The sequence below is a fragment of the Pocillopora damicornis genome, chromosome 11 (assembly GCF_964200805.1).
Source record: "Pocillopora damicornis chromosome 11, jaPocDami1.2, whole genome shotgun sequence".
Taxonomy (NCBI): Eukaryota; Metazoa; Cnidaria; class Anthozoa; order Scleractinia; family Pocilloporidae; genus Pocillopora; species Pocillopora damicornis.
Genome location: NC_142680.1, coordinates 14,921,961 through 14,935,710, shown reverse-complemented (window position 1 = coordinate 14,935,710; position 13,750 = coordinate 14,921,961). Strand labels below are relative to the sequence as shown.

General features: G+C 37.6%; 1 protein-coding gene across 6 annotated transcripts in view; it reads right to left on the bottom strand.

Moving 5' to 3' along the window:
- The window catches only part of LOC113668655 (tyrosine-protein phosphatase Lar), a 66,788-nt gene that overhangs the window by 39,311 nt on the left and 13,727 nt on the right, over positions 1-13,750 (bottom strand). The window contains exon 1 of one of the 6 annotated variants that reach the window (XM_089187980.1): positions 12,001-12,146. The exons of 3 other annotated variants lie outside the window; for them this stretch is intronic. The gene's annotated coding sequence lies outside the window, so the exon portion shown is untranslated. Of the gene's footprint in view, positions 1-2,367; positions 2,550-5,884; positions 5,968-12,000; positions 12,147-13,750 lie in introns of those variants that run through there. 2 more of the 6 variants (XM_089187981.1, XM_089187979.1) reach the window with 2 other exon arrangements.

Below are 13,750 nucleotides of genomic sequence, written 5' to 3'. Positions count from 1 at the left end.
ATGACGATGCAACAGAAAATGTGCAGAGAAAATTTTTGGAGAATAAGCCTTCTGATGTTAGGGTGCCGTAAAAGGTTTTGTCTCAAAAACACTTCAGAATTTGTCACTTTTCTAATATATTCACGTTATAGCCAAACACACAAAAACTTGCCATACAGACTGATTTTGATAGAGACGACAAAAACTTTCTGCCTCGATAACGAACTGCTGGTAATGTGCGAAGAGACTTTGCTTTGAGCTTATTCTGCTCAGTGCAAGCTAAGTCTTCATATGAATTATACTAACTGCATAATCTCCAACAACAACCGGACTGTTTTTATAAATGCGCTGTTGATGAGAGCCTTTCGTCATGAATTTGTTTTAACATAACAACTCTGAAAATCGCCTTATCGTGTTATATTAAACGTGTAGTCTAAAAAAACAAAACTTTGGCTTAAACGTTGATGCTAATCTGATGAGTTATAATAGCTTTTGTAGATCTCCGCGGTGGTCAAAGGACAATGCGAACAAACTGGATCCTTGTAGACACCAGCATGGAAATGTTGATCGTACGGGTGACAGTAAAACTTAATTTAGCAATTACAAGTACAAAGTGTCTACTGGAGTCGATACTGCAATATATTAACTGAAGAGCTGTTTTCACTAGCATATCCTGTTCCAAAAACACTCGAACACAGTCCCTCCACCTACCCACCCATAAAGCTACCATGGTAAAGAAGTGCGAATGTCTAAACGCGCGCCAATTTTCCTTCATTGAATCGATAGCAGGGTGTTGAAAAGGCTGGAACACGCCCTAAAACGTTGTCCGCCATTTTAAGCGGTGCAAACGGAATAAATTTACAGAGTAGCTGTAGAACGTCGGCTCTGAAAAACGTGGCGTGGAAATTTTTCGAACTTGAACGGTTTTGCTCAAGTTAAATAAATCGTTCGCAAGCGCTTTTATTACATTAATTTTTATTTGACATCTGATCAAATGACCACAAAAAATGAAATAAAACAAATTAAAAACAACAGCAACATCAACAACAACATTGATGCTGAATTACGCTTGAAAGAATTTCCTTAATCGAATGATTGATGAGAAGTAGTTTTGTCAAAATCGGATGACGTATTAAACTCGATAAGCCGTTCACTTGTTAAAACTCTCACAAGTTTATGTGAGAACCATCACAATCAATTGTCCTTCAATCAAATAATCTACAGGTATGCATGCTACAGTCAATCAAACCATTAAACGGCCTTCAAGACTCCTTCCTATTTACTCACTTCAATGGCCAGTGGAATGCATTTTTTCTAAGACAATTCAGTAATCGCTGTTAATCCCGATTCGTATATGTGAAACGCACCTACGTCGATTGTATTGCATCAGTTTTTGTTATACACTAAACCTGAGTTCCATTCTTTCTTGCCTTTAAGCCTCTTGCTACGGGAAAAGGAGGAGACAATGGACAGGAAACAATAAAAATCCAGTAAATAAGTGATTCATATGCACGGAAAATAGATAATTCTACTCGAAAAGGCCAAACAATGACTCAAAGCAAACAACGCCATGCATCGCAAAAGCCTAGTTTTGATTTCGAACAACCAAAGTTTACAATCCCTGTGGCATCCATATAATAATGAATCGCTTTTTCAGAAACGCATTTTCTTCACGCACCTAAATCTCGTGGAGGAAACCTTTACCCCATAAAAACTTTAGGTCCATAGACTGTTATAAAACCGAGGCGCTTGATTTAACATTCCTCAGAATATTCTTTTATTTTTATGCAGCCTTGATGTCTCGAAACATAATAGGTACTCTCGTTCTTGGTTTAGATTTGTATGTTTTATGGTACAAATGGATATTTTTAGCCGTCATTGCCTTCACAATACAATTTAGACCAGACTCGTTGATATAAATGTCGCTAAAAGTTAGACGTGAGGAAGTTAGTGTTGCCCTGAAGACTAGGCAAGTGATTATACCTAAATGCCAACATTTCACTTACAGAACAATATCTCATTGAACAAAATTGATGCATAACCTGCTAATGAGGAAAACGGAATAACCTCTAGAGAAAACCCATAACAAAACGCGGAATCAAATGGTGAAATAACTGCACGGCCCTTTGGGGACGTGAATGAATGACATGACCGCAGACTTAAACAAGCTGTAATTGCAGTATCCGTTGCGTCTTTGTAGTTTGAGGTCAATTAAAAAGACGTGATAGTCTTGAACTTATAGTTACACCGCAGCAAATCCTATCATCAATAAAGCATAGTTCAGGATACCTCTAGAATTACGTGCACATACTCTGAATAACCAGTCTCCACGAGAGGTATTTCTACATGACAAAGACAATAGTAAATCGTTATTCGCGAGATTCTCACCTAGTTTTGCTGTTCCTGTCCTGAATGAAAGCACTACCACAGTAACAATGCACTTCAATAAGTTACTTTTCCTCCTTTAAAGTGAAACCACAAATAATTCCCTGCTCGATTCTATTCTGGCAATCGGCTCACTTTCATATACACTGTGCTATTTACAAACTAACTGAATTGATCGAGTAATCGCTTTACGTCTATTGCATTTGAATGGAACAGTTCAATTGTCTAGAAGTTTGAACCTGATTGGCTGACATCCACAACGACGCCCACAATCCTACAGACTAGACTGCCGCATTTTGACGTACAAGTATTTTCAAGTAGGACTTTTTATTTAGTGGTTATATTTCCTGTAAAATGACCCCCGTAAAGCATTTATGTGGCACAAACAAGTTCCATCTTTCGCAGTGTCATTCGTGAGCCAAGTGCGTGTTGAAGTAAGAATTTAGCGTGAGAAACGTCGTATGGAGGACAATGAAGATGAAGCTGAACCTTGTACAAGTTTATATTCCTCATTTAATACTACTTTATTTTTAAAAAGCGACAGGGCTACAGTCATGGAATGTTCAATACTGTCACGTTTCTGGAATAAACACTTCAAAGTAATAGAAAGAATCTTTTAGGAAGCGAGGGAGTTACTACCAAATCCACTTATAATAACTTAGTGGTTTCCTCTCAAGTCATTCTACAACAATCTTGCTGTTTCTACCCTCTTATAGGGTAAAAAAAATAAATGAAATGACTTTTTGTTCCAAAAACAACAGATGCCGACCATTACCGTTTGAAATCAATTATATCGGCGGCGAACTATAATTAAACACCTGTCCTTTCTTAACAAGTACCGGAGTATCCATATTAAGACTTGGAACTCTACCCAAACCGGAGACCAGAAAAGAAGATTTAAGCAAAGTATTTCCTCCTTAAACGGGATTATTCGTCGTTTTCCCACAGCTTTTAGAACCGTAAACATCCAAGGTCAAAGTTGGTTGTTTTTTACTGCAACACATTAAAATAGGCTACTGTTCAAGTTGTATTACATGAATCGTGTTTCGCGTGAGCAGAACTTTGTTTTTTGGTCTTGGTTCTAAAGAAAAGGCCTCGCACCACATCATTTCTTGGTTTTCTAAGGAGAACGACGAGAGAAAAGCATAGTGGCGTCAATTTCTATTGGTTGAAAAGGCTTTTAAGGAATGTGAGAAATATCACGTCGGCTCAGTGGGGACTTAATTATCAAGAAAAAATTTAATTAATTAATTTATTATCAGTTCGAGTACGTCAAAAGAGATGTCATCACGCCTGAGAGTAGTGCTATGCACTTCTCGCACAAACCTTTTTCAAAATCATCGACGCTGGCCTCAGCAAGCAAGGAGTAGAGCACGGAGTGAGGTATAATCTCATAGATCTGAGTTCAGCCTCCATAGTTAGTATTTTGATTATCAGTAGGAAAGTGCAATCTTTTCTATCTGGTGAAGAACTCAACAAAGGCTGCCAAAGGATTGCAAAAAACTTGCTCAATTTAGGTCAAAGCAAGGTTGACTGTAAGGCCAAGTCACGCCTTGTCCTGACAGTTAATCACATTTGAATAAAGAGCTTCTACGCGAGTTAAGTCATAACCTACTCGGTACAAGCTAGGAAAGAGTGAAAAGATAATTATTATGTTTTAATTGTGAGAGCATAGCTACTTCAAAATACTATTTTGGGTTTTAACCTCAGACTGAATTGTAGACAAAAATAAATAACTTAATTAAGAGATTTTCTCATAATTTAGCCGACAGTGTGTTTTGTTGCAGTGTTTGCTCTCTATGCGACCTCTTTGATGTCACTTGGATTTTCGTTTTTTAATCGTTTCAGAATAATTTGATTAGACAACTTAATGTTGGCCTTTTTTCGTGACGGAATCCCACATTAGCGATTCGTTTCTGTCGGTCAATTAACAAAACACACTCTTTGTTTACAAAGCTGATGGCGCGTCTGATATATTGATTTTGTAAAATTGTAGCAAAACACATTTGTTGAAGTTTAGTCTGACTGAGTTTGTGGAAAGCCAATATTGAGTTAGTCGCTACTTACTCCACTAAATTTTATCAATTTTTCAATCGTGTACATGACACTATTGAATTACCTTCGGCACGAACTCGATTGCCGCATAACATGTTGGTCGTTCTGGGATTGTAAAGGTACTGAACAAATTACCATGAAAAGTCATCAAAAAAAGCACGAAGCAGCGCAGTTCATAAAAAAATATCGAGTGTCAGATGATGTATCGATTAAATAAATCCTGGATCAAGAGCGGGACGGTGGATCTTCTTTCATATTTGGCATTTCTGTTCAAAGAATTGAGAAGTGGTGCAAATCAAATGTTTTGACCATCCCTTTAGCTGGTGTATTTAATTTGTCTGGGATTGATAATGAAACGCAAAATGTTCGATTTCTATTGGTGGGAGAAATCCAAATTGTAACTCGCAAGAGTCTGAAAAAGGGCTCACATTGATGAGTGGATCAAGGCACGCTTTGGATTATCAGCACTCAACCTCCAGCTATGAAGATCTGATAAGTGATTCTCCCATCTAACCGACATACTGTCCCTTGTAAAATAGTTTAGAGAATTCGATACTTTATCGTGGCAAAGTCATGCAGTAGATAAATTTGTCAAATCTCACTAAGAGTTGACTTAATGGATCACTATAAACACCTTTTCTATCATCACTTTTATCCCTTGAGGTGACCTTCCGTGCGAGGCTGTTGAATAATTAGCGCGTCGCACGGCTATTAGACACGCGAACTGCCATGATGATTGCCCGTTTGAACCTCCCATTGCCCACTGGCAAGACCTTTCGATCTGTGATCCGGCCTGATCTTGTGTGTAGGGTTCAACACACTGATCAGGCCCCTTCACTGACCTTTTTCAAGAGCCTAAAGGCACTGTGTACTACCATTGAGAAAAGCTTACATCACTGAGTGACAAGAGCTTTTCTTCATAGATGTAGTTGCAGATACCACGAGGTACGGTGTAGAGAAAAATCTGTTGAGCATGCTAGAGTTTTAACAGAGAAAAATGGTTCCATGTGTATACGTTCCGCGAATGAAACTAATGGCATTTTTCATCAATATTAGTTAAAAGAAATTAGTCAAAAAAATTATCCGAGTTAAACTTCATGGCATTGGACACATTCACCATGCGTGCTAGCACCAAGAGTCCTTCAGAATCTCAAGACGTCTGGTCTTAATTCTTAAGAGACTACGAGATTCATTTTACCCCATTTTTAGTACAATTTCAGATACTGTTTGTGCCTCTTAACGATGAACTGAAAAAAATCGATTTGAATGAGCTAAGAGTTCAAGAAAGTCATATTCTATCCAGTACTTAAACTTGCTGTCTTCTTGAACCTTACGAAATCTACGTCACAGTTGTTTTTGTAAGCCTTGACTTCAAATTAACACCTCACGAAGGTTAGCTTTGATGCCAAATGATAATCTCTGAGTGCTTTCTCTGCTTAATTATCAAACAAAAACATACACTTACAATTTCGATATGGAGGGTGAAGATTAGGGACGAAAAACTGCCTAAGGTACTCCTCAAATGTTCCGTGTCCTGTCTCTGACTTTCAGGGAGTGGTAATTATAAATTTCTCATTAACTTTCGCGCTGTTATACCGGACATTGTAAATTAAACCGGCGTTGAAAGCTGTTAAAAATTTCCCACAACTCGAGTTATCGTCCTCAAGGCAAACAAGGCAAAGCCCCAATCACACACGGCCGTACCTGTTTTCTCTGGCTAATCTGTTAAGTGAGTCGCCTGAAGCTTACGGCAGTTCAAAGCATTCCTTACAGGGATTTGACCAATGTTCCTTTCAAGGAATAAAAAACAAACTAGTAAATAGGATTAATTCTCAGTTTTTTGCAAAATCTCTGTGATAGAGAGACTCCATTAGGCGAAATGTCATAATTCTCATCTTTTTCAATAGGATTATGATCAAAAGTGACCAGCCATGTAGTTTGACTGATAATTTTTGTCCCAATTTCGCCAATGTTACCGCTTTCCTTTTTTTTTTTATCTAGATATAGATCTTTTCAGTTCTTGCTCTATGTGAAGTACCCCTGGCTAGAAGGATTAAATGTGTAGATACGAACACGATACAGTGGCAATAAAGAGACTTTCAGTGGGAAGTAGATCTCGTGCATTGAAAAAGAACTTATGTTTGGAGAAAATCTGCCTGTCTCGTCCCAGTTCTTTTTGGTCTATTCCAGCTCGGTCTTCAGCCGACTATCTGGCGAATAGGAACACGCGAAAGCCTATACCACCGAGTTAAGGTGATTTTCAACAAAATCACTGAGTTGATAGGGGATCGAAAATTAATCTGCGAGCTAGCATGTAGAGAACATATTTTCCATGTGAATCCCATATGATTACAATGCTTCGTACTTCTGTACATCTGAGTTTTGCCTATGTCTTTCCGTAGATATCTTCATACGTATGTCAAACGAAGAGATTATCCCTTAACAGAGAGCAGGAAGCGATTTCCTTAAAATGTCATTTAGGGTGCTATTTTAAGTTTATAGGAAAAATGAAATAATGCGCAAAACGTCTGGAAAGCTGACATGAAAAACAAAGACAGAAACAGCAAGGGTAACCCTTTCCATTTGTCCAGAGCATGTTTGTTTTTGTAAATTCATTTGATGGTTGGTTAGTTTTAATTTCCTCGATTAAAATCCTTTATATGATGAGCGGTATAAATGTCACCTATGTCAAATTCAGACTGATAAAAAGTTGTATATCTAAAAGTGAATTTTGAAATTTTTAATTAATGCCTTACTAAACTGCCAACGCTAGCTAATCCAGTTGTTGCATTAAGGTTTTAATTCCGGTTCCTTTCAATCTCAAAAAGTTTCCCATAACATGTTTGTTCCCATCTTATCAGATTGTATAGTTGAAATTCTTCATGATCGTATCCTCAAGGAGGCGGTCGAAGACGAGCAAATACAATTAGTGGTTCCAGAATGTTCTTTGAAAGAGGACCACTTGATAATGAGATTGACATCGGGTGAGGAGCTTAAAATTTTTTTATTAAGTTACCTTGAGTTTCTAGATGCCACATCTAATTGCATGTAAGCTATTTTTCAACAGCCATAGAACGTTGCTGGTTTACCGTTCATTGTTCTGTTTTCCAAGTTAAACGTTGTGAGATGGAAGTATTATTCACAATTGCAAATGATCCAAGAAGTTGTAGTTCCTAATCCACCGAAAACGAATCTAGGAACGTTTACAGAAATTACAAGTAGCCTGGTTCACCTTTGTTAATCGCTCACTTATCAAAAAGACAAAAAAGTGAAATGGAAAAGACTTGAACTGGTAGTTCTGGATTAATGAATTAAAATTCCTCTTATCAGCAGAAATATCAAGCTTAGTAAGCCCAAGTAGCGAGTAACAGGATAAACTGAAAATTAGGCCGTTTATGTGTCTGAGATAAAGAAAAATTCGTCTCATATTTTGGTGAAACTAGAAAAAAAAACTAGCAAGAAATTCAAGTAATACTGATACAAGGAGTAAACAACTTTGAACGAGAGGAGGTTAATGATATCATCGTGACGTCATCATCCTAATAATTCAAGAAGCGGCAGAGTGCACGAAAGTGCTTATCTGTAGTACAATTCGGACAACTATGTACGATTTTGCCATCAAAGCATTGCGTCTGATTTTTTAACTCGTAAATCCTTCAAGATCCATTAGAAATATTAGCTTCGAGTCAGTTGCGCATATCGAGATCTAGACAAGGCTTTTTTTTTTTCGTCTGAAAGTGATTACTGAGGCGCTCAAAAGATTGCAGCTGCTCCTAGGCCCTAAAGGAATTGTTGATGCACTCAGTGATAAGGCCAACTCAGGGCATAAGTGTCAAACCCGCGAAAAAATCTGCTCAGGAAGATGTCTCTATTTCCTTTGTATATCACTCAAAAACTTTCAAAAAACATAGTATAGAAAGAACACGCATTCACAAGTAGTTTTGGTCACCATAAGCAAACGTTTTATGTGTGTTAAATCGTGCTGCGCTGCGTTACGTTACGTTTCGCAACTTTAATTGTGCATCTATCATATTGCGACAAGACAAAGCGCACTAAGAATTAAGACCCTGCGCTCTAGACTAGACTGTTTTTAATCTGTAAGGGAGAAAGTGATAGTACATGGAAACCGTTATATTGCGAAGTATACTTTGACTAAAGAAATAATGCTGATATTACTCCTTCGATAACAAAAAACTCAGCCTCAAACTCCTGAATAAATTCAAAATATTGGACTTCAATTTCAGAAACTTTGGCGCCTTTCAGGAAAACGTCTGGAAATACTCTTGAATAAAAGGGTCTCAAAGAGGGTAGACATGAAGAGTGAAAGAGCTTGCGTGCGTTGAGTGGTGCGCTACTTCGCGGTTAAGTCATTTTTATTATCAGTGGGGTAAAGAAAACTGGTCATCCAACTTAATAAGTGGTTGCACCCACTCCCGCGGGTTTTTGTTCAGAGTCGTTGCATAGACGATTGTTTTTCTGGTTCAGTCATCATTCAACCCACCCTTGCAAACGCAATGTTCACCGCGACAAACAACATGTGGAATAAATAATTGAAAGAAAATAACAATGATGCCAAGCCTGTGGTTAATTCTGGTCGCGAAAAACGTGTAAGAAACAGAAGCAAAAACGCCTTAAAATGTTTCCATGGGAGCTTGCCGGTCATTGATGAATCTAAGTTTGCGAACAGTTTGAAATTAAAAAGCCACTATGGGTGGATAAATTTTGCTGCTTTGTGTCAAGGGCGGTTGAACTGGTAACATTTCGAAAGCCTAAAAAATTTTGTTAGATGCTTTTGAGTGAGGGACGTTATCTTTCTTCATTCAAAAGAGTGAAAGCTACCACTGTTGCCTATGCCTTAGCCGGCAGAGCGTTATAGCGACTGACAGATTTAAAACGCCGCTGATTGATGATCGGTTGTAAGAAAATCTGATGGGAAGATTTCGTCTCTCAGAGAACCAAAACAACAAGCAATCTGCATTTAAATTAAACTCACACACCTGTAGTGAAAGTCTCGTTGTGGAGTGATGTCTGAGAGAATTATTTCCACGTAAGGTTTTCTTCGTAGTTCTCGAAGTCGTTGTATGCCAAAACAAGGAGAGAATTTCTCAACAGTGTTAGTGTTCTTGTAGTAAGCGCTTTTAACAAGACAAGTGAACTGTTTGTCTACTCTATACTAACGCGCGTAGTAAAACCAGCAGGAAACCTTTGCGTAATTTGTTTGTATGCAAACTGTAACAAAAACAAAGTCGGCGCAAATTATTCTTGCTCTGTACCCAATGGTCCGGTGCTAAACAAGAGAGTTTTATACAACAGTTATCTCAGTCCAGTTACACTCACTGCGTATTGGTTTTGAGTCGGTAAAGGGCAGCCTTCGTTTGAAAATGAAGAAGGCGGACTTATTCCACTTGATTCGTTCTCCGTTTGGGAAAGATAAGAGCATCTGATTTTGACCCTGATATTTAGCATCCAAACATTTGACGAAAGTTTTTCTGACGCAACGGTGAATTCAGTTGAATCCCTTTTTTAAAATACAAATAGCGTGCGAGATTTTTCTGCAGCTAGGTCTACCAAAATGCGAAGTTTCAGCTGTGTTTTGCCCGTCCGCCTTTGCCGGTGCCGGTGCCTTTGCCGGTGCACTTATCATTACATTTTAATCGGTTTTAAAACAAGCGAGCTGCGTTGAAAATGGGTAATTCATATTTACAACTGACTATACAAAGAAATTCCAGGCTTAGCGCAAACGTTGTGTTTGTCAAGGGATTAGCAGGCTATATAGATCCAAATCGAGGTAAAGAAATTATTGTTTTTTAGGAACTGTTGTCGAACGTTGTAGCGGGGAGCTGAAGTTTACAGTGTTGAGTCTGGTTTAAAACTTCAACAATATTCAAGTGAGGCACAGCGTTCTTATCATGGGCAATCCACAATAGGAAAATTGAGATGATTTAGATGATCTGAAAGTTTAGCTTTCGACATAAAAACTCCAAGACTTCAATAGTTATCCAGTGCTTTTTAAACGGCAAACCCGCTGGCGTGCAGTCCTGATTTGTTAGCCACCCTAGCGAACCATGAGAAATGAAAGTACTCGAAAGATTGAACCTTGTGATGATCTTAAATTAAGCTAAAATTCCTCGCTTCAGCTGACTTGTTGTACTGACTCCTATTTTCTCCTATTCTTTCAAAGTATAGGACAGTAACTACAACTTCAAAAGAGTTATTTTTAAACAAGAAAGTGGGCCGAAATCTCTGCGGTTTTTCGAGAAATAACTGAAAGCTCAATACATGATCAGATAAATTACAGGTAGCATGCAATATAAGTCCACGTAAAGTGCTTGGAGAGTATTTCGGGTGAACTAAAGCAAACAAATTTCATTGCCGCCCATTGCAACATTTGTAAACTTCGCCGATGACAGCATTGATTTATCAACAATGAAGCCTTCTTTTCATTAGTTGCTGTATTTCAAGTACAAATCATTTGTTGTTCATATTTGACGTCTGTCTGATCCAGGGCTCATTGGATTGTAACGTGTTAATGTTAGATATACCAAAACCGCGTGCATGTTATTGAATTGTTTGGACCGCATTTTGCATTTAGCACTTAACTGATAAAGCCTTCACGAAGACCAGTATTTTGTTGTTTATCAATGCTGAGAAACAGGAGAGTAATTATGCTCAAAATTATGACCTTGCCTGAGGAAAAAGACAAACTTTGATAACAACATTAGGCTTAAAATAGGTTCGATCCAGACTTCGTTCTGTTGTGTCTTTTTTTTTTTTTTTTTGATAAATAATCCATCTTTATGGCACAGTTTTGAAAAAGGTCGCTGAACGCGTTTTCAAATCTCAAAATCCTGAGTGATATAGTCGAAGAGACGCTTTAACGTCTTTTCTCGAATAGCATCAATCATCTTTCATGAGATCTACTTTCCCAAAAACCATTAAAGATTTTTGAAATTGTTAACCGTCTTGGAAAATGAGAATCGAGGGACGGATTGATTATGAAACTTGACGACATTTCCACGGGCTTTTGCTTTGGCCACCACATAGATCGACTGTCATTCATAGTCACATGACATTCATTTACGATGTTACACCATTGTACATGCATATACAGTGATAAATCCAGCAGCCATTCAGGATAATATACCTTGTGTAAGGTATACCTGTTGTTTAATTGGATATTCTAAAATAGATCTGGTGGAAATTCGGTCGGAAAGCAACATCTTAGGTGTAACAGTGTCATATGCGACTGGATGTCCGCCGTTTTATTGTTCGACACAACTGAGTGATGTTCACAGCATGTCCAACAATAATGCTCCCATGTCAACGGTTTGTTTGAATCAAATCCTTCGACATTCGGTCGACATAGTGAAATTTGAACCATAACCATCAATTTGTAGAATGGGCGCAAAAAAGACTCGTGTTTTAGTTGGTATACCCTTGTGTCAATAGCACTTGTGGGTTTTATGGAACTTGCGCTTCCAATTTGGCCACGCTTAACCTCCTCAGATATTATCTTCTAGAAAGTGAGCCGTTGATTTCTAAGTTTCTTAATAACGTTACAATCTGATTTCCCTTACTTACTTATATAGAATCCCGGATGAGGACGTATTCATGCGCTTTTTCGTCAATTCTGAGCCAGAACTGGTTAAACTTGAACTCGACTCCCTTTATAAAGGACAGTTGCATCGGAAATATGTAGTAAAGACACCACCGCAAACAACTAGCCTGCAGATTCTCAATCAATATAGGACAATAACATCATTTGTATTCAAAACACTGACCAACGACATCATGCGTGGTGGCTCTTGAATTTACAATTGTCTCAGGCAGCGATGACTTCCTTTTTATTATGCATCCCAATAAAATCCAACTGATCAGATCTCGGAAGTCAAAGATCTTAACTAGTGTACGTTCCAGTTTCTGAGTTCCAGTGTACGTTTTTGGTTAACATACATATCTTTGAAGGGTTTATTAAAACAATTAATGCGTTTAATGCTGTATCACAAAAACGTTTGCAATTCAAAACAAGTCATCGCTCGAGGGCATAATGACTTAAGACTTGTTGCTGGAAATAAACTCAAAACCAATTAATAATTTTCAAACAGACTTAGAGCGGTAAATAAGTTAGTGACTCCGAAAGGTACAGGACTAATTCAGTATAGCTCCTCTTTCAAATGGCTAAAGTATAATGTGAACAGTGCATGTTGAACTTGGAAGTTTGAAAACATTTTCTTTGTCGAAATATTCCTGTCTTGCTGCTTGCTGTGTTATAATTTTTATGTTTTGTTAATCACGCGGTTTGCTTTTATACCGTTCATTGTCCTTTCAAATCTATTTTCAGTAACGTTATTTTCTGAAATGAAGATCTTATAACGTATTCATACCTCAAGGATATAGTTCCTCACTTAATTTATTTACCATATTCATGACGTTGTCCGTTTTTCTCTATAGCTCGGTTCCAATTAAATGAACCTAAAGGAAACTTATTCTCTTATTCTAAGTACATTAAAGGGTTCTTCAATACAGTTACAATGTGCCCTTTGTGTGTCAGTACATCCGGTTGTTATACATTAGTTAGTTTGCAGAGCTGACTTCGTTGCAACTTGAAATTACGTCACAATACACCTTGTAAACAACATATAGCTCATACTTAAAAAAATTAAGTTTATAGGCATTCAAATGACATCCTTAGAGCAATATGGTCGCATCTTAAAATTGTTTTCTTAACCTAAAAATTGGAGTTGGAGTTGGTCGTACGTGCACTTGTGACAAAGTTAATTGGTCTGTCACGTGTGCCATAATTCAGGCCTCTGCAACCACTTTAATTCCGTGAGATCATTCCAGTCAACGTTTACGAAAAATTTCTTTGAAATTTTAAACATTGTGAAATGTTGTCCAAAGTTGGAATTGTTAATATATTTGAACGCGCACAAGTTCAGTTGAAATGGTTAATTAGTCTGTCACGTCTGCAATGACTCAGGCATGAACAAATATATCGTGAACTTTTCCTTTTTTCGTAGTCATGGTAAATTTAATGTTTTGATTCATTATAAATTTGCTATATTGTTAACATACCATGAAATGTTTGGTACATAAACCTTTGTTAGTGTTCTCTAATGGAGCGAAATTCCAAGTTTTGTTATCAAAACCTATCTATATCAGTTTTTGTTAATTATTGTTATCGTTGGCAAATGATTGGAACACTGGTTCAAAAGACAATCTTTATCTTCTAAAATCTGTAGATATGATGCAGTTGGAGAACAATTAAGGTTTTCGAAATCGTTCCATCTCAATCTGATGTGAGAAGACTTGAAATTATTCTAGACGATAA